The 6,715-nt window shown below is 37.9% G+C and overlaps 1 long non-coding RNA gene across 1 annotated transcript; it reads right to left on the bottom strand.

Annotated features, from left to right (window-relative positions):
* Positions 1–4,237: 4,237 nt before the first annotated feature.
* Positions 4,238–6,460, bottom strand: LOC134139954 (uncharacterized). The gene is made up of 4 exons (XR_009958292.1): positions 6,403–6,460; positions 5,312–5,368; positions 4,589–4,627; positions 4,238–4,312 (listed from the first exon to the last, which is right to left on the bottom strand). It is a non-coding gene; the product is annotated as an uncharacterized LOC134139954 (long non-coding RNA).
* Positions 6,461–6,715: the final 255 nt, after the last annotated feature.

Here is a 6,715-nt window from a genome sequence, read left to right on the forward strand (position 1 = left end):
GGCCGACTGCGGCCCCGGGGGCCGTTACAGACCTCCGCTCCGAGTGTGATCCCGGAGGAGTTTACTGCGTCTAAGATCTTTGTCAGAGATAAAAATAAGCCCTGTTTGAGGGAGGGGGGCAGCCCGTGGAGCGGGGTGGCTCAGGCTGCAGCCACAGACCGATGAAACCGCACTTGTGGGCTGTGTCAGGGCACCTTTGCTCCCCACAGGCCCTGCCTTCAGACACCTTTCCCCTCTCCCCCTTCAGACACCCCCTTTTCCCCCCGCGGGACTATTCAGAAACCCACGAGGGGTGAAGATAAGCTAGAGAGTGCTCTCGTGCAGTCTTTAAGGAAAATATTGCAGACATCTTTTATAGTTAAAATAGCAGAATGTAGTAAAGAGGATTTGGAGAGTGAGCATGGTGACTTCAGTACAGCTTATGGTAACTGAGATAAATGGGATTCACCACATTATCACTCTGTGTTACCACAGCCGGGATCTGTCTGCCCCTTCCTGGGAGCTGTCCTATGCCCTGCCGATGCAGACAGTCTAATAACTGGCCGTACAAGCACTGTGAATACACACCCACACACCCCCACACGCACACCCCCACACAAAGCATGTTTTGTGAATTTAATCAGGTAGGTGTAGTTCTGCCACACAGTGCCCTTGCAAGGTAGTTTGAGGCTCATGTAGTTCAGCAGAGGCAATTTAGTGTCAAGGCCTTCTGTGAAAGTCACCAACTTCTTAGTGGAGGAAAGTGACTTAACACAGAGTGCCTGTGAGGGAAAAGCATCCACTGCTCGACCGTTAAACCATTTTCCACAATCTCCAGGTGGTGCGGGGGCTATCACATCGCTGGTCCAATCTGCAGTGGTGTTTTCTGACATACCGTGAGGATCCTAACAGTCCATCAGAGAAGAGGATATAGTCCTTCCAGCAGTGGAGGTGGTGTTTAAGGAAGAAGGGACATAAATGCATAGGAGATAAAATGTCATTCATTCCACACCAAAAATACATTCTCAGGAAGTGCATTAATCATCTCAGATAGACAGGTCAATTAAACAATATTTTTACAAACAGCAAGATTGCTATTGTAGATGCTTTTACTGACAGAAGGGATTAGAATTTTTTTTTTTTTTGGGGGGGGGAGGGGGAGGGGGAGAGAGTTGACCAAGTCTAGCAAGCAATTTGTGCTTGAATTCCCCACAGTAAAATCTGCTTTTTGGCTAATGATATAAACACAGGTACTTTAAAGTGAATAAGACATTGTTTTTAAAATATTGTGAACACGTTAAAGTCAGTTGTAATAATACAGTAATAGTTGTAATAAAAAGCAAAAATGTGTTCTTAATGATAAATGGCTTCTGGAAAAAAAAAATCTTAAGATGTTTTCTTTTTTCCCTAAAGACTTCTGTTTGAAACACTTTTTTTCTTTTCTCTAGCAGGATATAGATAAATGTAGATAAAGGGCATCAGCCAGCATATTTCCCGGAAAGTACCAAACAAAACTCAGCTTATCTTAGATAAAATGCAGTAAGTGTTTATTGAAAATTTTCAAGAGAAAGAAGCAAAATAAATATTTTTAATTGGTAAACAAATGACTGATCTGGCAGCTACAAGACACCCCCCCCCTTTTTTTTCTTTTTTTTTTTTCAAAATAGGATTATCAGCTCTTAATATTTCAGTAACCAAGCTATTCACCCACCTGGCAAAACATGTACCAATTTGTTGTAACTGTTGACATGGATAGTTGATTGAATATTTTAAAGAAATATCATGCATCTTTGAAAAACAAATTAAAACGTTTTATTGTATGTAATTTGAAAGTGTTAGCTACAAAGGTGCTCCTTCCTTTGTGTGTTGTCAGGGTGGTTCCATATTTAAAATAGTGTACATTATATTTTCTTATTTTCAGGATCAAAATAAAGATTATGATAATCTCTCTCCTCAGCAGCTGTTTCAAATATAATTACTTAGAAGATTATTTTATAAAAATAGTACTTTACCAGATGACATATTTCTATAACAATTTAATAAACACAAAACATGTTTACCTCTATCTACAGTCAACTTCACTAGTAAGACAAAACATGCTTTGCATGTAAAATGAAGATCAAAATACAGAGACTTCACCTATACTTACAAAGATTAACTAAAATAGCTATATTGTAGAATTATGCCAGTAAACTCTGCTAATTTTTCTAGCTTTCAGCAACATTTAATTCTTTTACTAGTAGTTTGATTCAATTAACTAAATAGAGGCAGTGAAACTGGGAAAATGTTAGTTTTTGTTGGTAACAGAGTATCTACATGAGAACATCTGTTAGCACAGCTTGGCCAGTCAGGAACAAGGCAAAAAGATGAAAATGCCTCGCTAGAAAAGCTTTCAGTATCAACCATGCCTCTTCTAAAATATATATATGAAATTTAAAAGTATATATGACATAAATTTTACAAAATAAGGTGTCACAGACTAGTTCTAAATAATTCCAAAAACTTTGTGCCTACTTTTCCTTTACAGAAATTACCAATAATATGATTCCTCATTAAAAAAGAACTGTCAGATTATGACAACAGAGGCTTCTAGAACAGGCTCTAGGTTTTCAAGAAGAGAAAAAAAAATTACTTCAGTTCCTAGTTCTTGAGAAGACCTAAACACCATTTCATGTTTGGGGAATTTTTTTAAACAATGGTCCATCAATATACATATTTCTTCTCATGCAATATTGGAAATTAGGAATTAATACTTTTTTCATCTATAGCTCTATTTTGCAAGAATTCAGGCGTTAGATACAAAATAAAGACATTATAATTTTAATTTTTTTTTTTACATAGCTTCAACTTTTCCAAAGACATTATAGACAATACAGACATATACTAAAGAAACCCAAAAGGTATGACTAGAAATGGCAACTGCCTTATTCTCTCAGAAGGATCAACTATTCTGGCTAACTATGAAAATGAGAAAAAATACTCAGCGACTCAAATGCTCAGAAACCCAAATCATTAAATTTCAAGTACACACTATACTTGATTTCTTGGGGGTTTTATTATCTAAACTAACTTCTGAATCAGAATACCTATTCTACCTTTACTAATAGACATCAGATAGTGCAATACTATCCACAGACATTTAAGCACATCTTTAATGACATATACTTCAAGGTGGAAGAGTAACATCAGGTAGAAGGGAAGAGAATTGCAATGTCTCAACAAAATGTTCAGAGGAAGATTGGTAGACTTTTCTTTATTAGGATGATAAAAACAAAGTAGAATAAAGTTTTTTTCAGGTTTGTGGTGCTGAATGGTCCTTTTCTGGACCAAGGAAACCATCAATTTAGAAGAGCAATCTGTAAGATAACATCACCATCCAAAGGAGTCAGTCATCAGTGAGTAACTTCTTTCAGCAGTTTACACTGTAGCACCACCTAAAAAGTAAAGACTTAAAATTCAGTATTTATGCTACAGATATTCTTTGCCAGTTCTTCAATGTATAAAGTGTTTTCTGTGGGGTTTTTTACTCTAGTCCTTTCAAGCATCAAGTAAGACCCTTGTGCCTCCAGAGAGGTACAGACAGCATTTTCCCATTTTCTCCATCTCACTCCCACTGTACAGAGTGCTACAACATCACTGACTGCAGCCCTTCATCAGAATTTGACAGGGTGTTTCTGTTATACCCCTGATGTAGAAACGGAGGAAAGAGGTGAATGTCAGGGTTGTGAGTGCACAAATTGCTTTTTTTTTTTTTTTTTGCAGTGATGGGCCTCACTTAGGGCTTCTACCCTCTGCCTGGGGCTTCGCTTCAACTCTGGCCCAGCTTGGGCCATCAGTCCCTGCAAGCTGTGCCTGGAGGGGCACCTCCCCCAGCCCTGTGCTGAGTTGGCGTTTGGGTTTCGTGGTTTGCCCTTGGATCTCACTTGTTGTTTTGCCTTCATCTTGTGATCACTGAGCTGTCATAGGACCTGTTGCTGTCACCACCCTGCTTTGCCCATCTGTGTGGTGGTTGTTGAGACCTCATGTTGCTTAATGCTTTCCTATGGTGTCCCTGATGAAGAATATGAATTACAAACATCTCTTACAGAGCAGTCAGATAGTTTGGAATAAGAGGTCGCTGACCTCTCTCTGTTCTCCCTTAAATTTTTTTGTAAAATCCCCATTTATTTCAGAGCTAAATCAGCTCAAAAAGTGGAACCTAATTTGTTCTTACCTTGTGGTTTAAAGCACAGTCTCTTGTTCTTGTAAGCTGAATAGGCTGCTATTGATCCAACAACTAATATTACAAAAGCAGAAATTATAGGAGATGTAACTCCAGCTATTAATCCTGAATCTGTAGAAAAAGAGATAGTTTTTACTAGAGGCATTGAATATGACTTAAGCATACTTCCTACCAAGGTGTGTTTTTGCAAAACTTTGAGAATTTTTTGATGTAACATTGGAATTTCATATACAGCGTTAAATAGAAGACTAGAAATTACGTTATATTATAGCTGATGTGAAAATAGTGTATTACAGCATCATTTTATATACTACTTTTATAATGCTAACATTTTCTTACTATTTAAGATAATCTGAAACAAGTTATAAAATAAATTATTCACTATACCAGTATTTCCTCCATGATTAAAATGATGCTCATCTTCTCCTGGAATAGAGTGTAGAGTTTCATCAAGAAATGTTTTTCATCATGTTTTGAGAACAAAGTCTTTGCTCAGCAAAACAATTTCAAACAAAATGTCAAACTAGGTAGCTAGAACAGAGCTCTAGGAAGGAGTTGTGATTCTAATCCTGATTTACAGACACTTTGGTGGGAGGGATAACCTTCCATCTGTCTTCAACTTCATTAAGTATAATAATACTATCTTCTAAAACAAGGATAATACTTAGCTGTCTGCATCAGGCTCATTTCAAATGAAATGGGAGGCCAATACTGTATTCTTGTTATTGTCTACTGCTAGACAAGCAGATGATTTGTCAGTAATTTAAGTCAATGTCTTAGTTCTAGTGCATCTACTTTCAGTTCTGAGCAGGAGCCCCTTGCTTTGGGACTGACCTAGCTGAATTCATTCTGCAAGATTCTGGCTTAATTCAGAAGGATTAATTCTGGAAGATTCTGGCTTAGCCCTGCAAAATGCTTAGGGATAGGTTTAAAGTGACTTAGGGTTTTAGGCTCAAAGCTATGGTTTCTGGAGAAAGATGACTGATTTAAATAAAAATACCAGAGTCTTGTCCTGTTCCTTCAGTGATAAACATTCTGCTAAAGCAAAAACAGACAGCTGTGAATTACAATAATCAGAGAGAAGCTTTGAGGGGAATGGACAAATAATACCTGATAGTTGTGGTGGTAAAGGCTTCCCATCAAGGAGATCTAAGTCATTAAAACCTCCTGCAAGATAAAGATTAGAATTTCTGTTACAAAATTATCCGAACAACGATACACCTTCAGCTCCCTTGTTCAGTCTCTTTGTAATGTTCTAGGGAGAGGTGAGGGACCTTTGGAAATCTACAGATGGGTTAGGTATCTTACACCAAATGGTGACCCATTCAAATGCACTTGGAAGCTAGAGTACTAAAACCACCAGCTCATGAAGCTGACCATTTGGCACTTGAAGATGTATCCTTCTGTCAATAAATTAAATTTGTGTTGTGTTTAGGAGCCCAGAGTGGAGGAAATGTGCAAAAGCCCTGCTTGTTAACTGGCCCAACTGTGTACATCTCTATAGCCATCTGTGGAATGTGTGGGCTTCAGCTCTTAGTAGCACAAATCCATTTATAGTGTGGATATCTCAAGTCCCAACTGCTCCCACAGAAAGGAGTCGGTGGGTCTCTTCTAGGAAAGACTCTGAATGTACTGGTCTGTCCATAGCTGGCCACTACAATCATAGTTTATAGATGACATGCATGGTGGCAGCTAGGATAGATGTGTCATTTCTACTGTATACAAGTATGTGTTTGGGACCACACTCAAAAAAAAATAGACTTAAGCTCTCCACCTCTCTAGTCCCACCTGGTTTATGCTCCAGAACTATCTTGGATTCACATCTCAAATGGACTTGCACATAGGCTCCTCCACACAGTGGAGCTAGACATCAAATTTGGACCTTAGCATGGTTCAGTGAAAGGCAAACCTTTGGCAAACCCTTGGTTCACTGCCAAAATGAAAGGATAAACAAAATGAAGATTAATCTACTGCTGCTTAGGATTCAATATTCTACATGTTGGGCAGAAAAAATCCTTTTGGTACCAACACTAAAGCTCAGAAAATCCTTCCAAATACTGGGTCTGAAACAGTGATTACAAAAGGGGAGAGGGAAGGGATATTTAAAATGGTCAATAAAGAAATAAGAGAATAAACCATTCAAAATACCTGATCTGAACAGCTCATTGTGTTAAGATTTTCTTCAGAGAAAACATTCTTACCAGAATTGCTGTGGCTTCCTGGTCGTGGTGGAAGAGGTGGATACAAAGGTTTTCTCGGGACATCACCTATTGGTAATAAATATATTAGAATGCTGAAAACCAGAAGACTTAGAGCTGTAAATAAAGAGTATGATAACCTGAGATTTTTATACTTGTTGCTATTTTTTCCCCAGTAAAGTAAGAAAAGAACTTTGCCTCTATTTGAAAAGTCGCTAGCATGATGACAAGAAATTACTGTGTACTAAAGCCAGTTAGAAAACAGAAAGGAAAAAAATTCAAAATTAAAATGAAAAAAGAATCCAGAAGAATGTCC

The sequence above is a fragment of the Rhea pennata genome, chromosome 1 (assembly GCF_028389875.1).
Source record: "Rhea pennata isolate bPtePen1 chromosome 1, bPtePen1.pri, whole genome shotgun sequence".
In the NCBI taxonomy this organism is placed as follows: domain Eukaryota; kingdom Metazoa; phylum Chordata; class Aves; order Rheiformes; family Rheidae; genus Rhea; species Rhea pennata.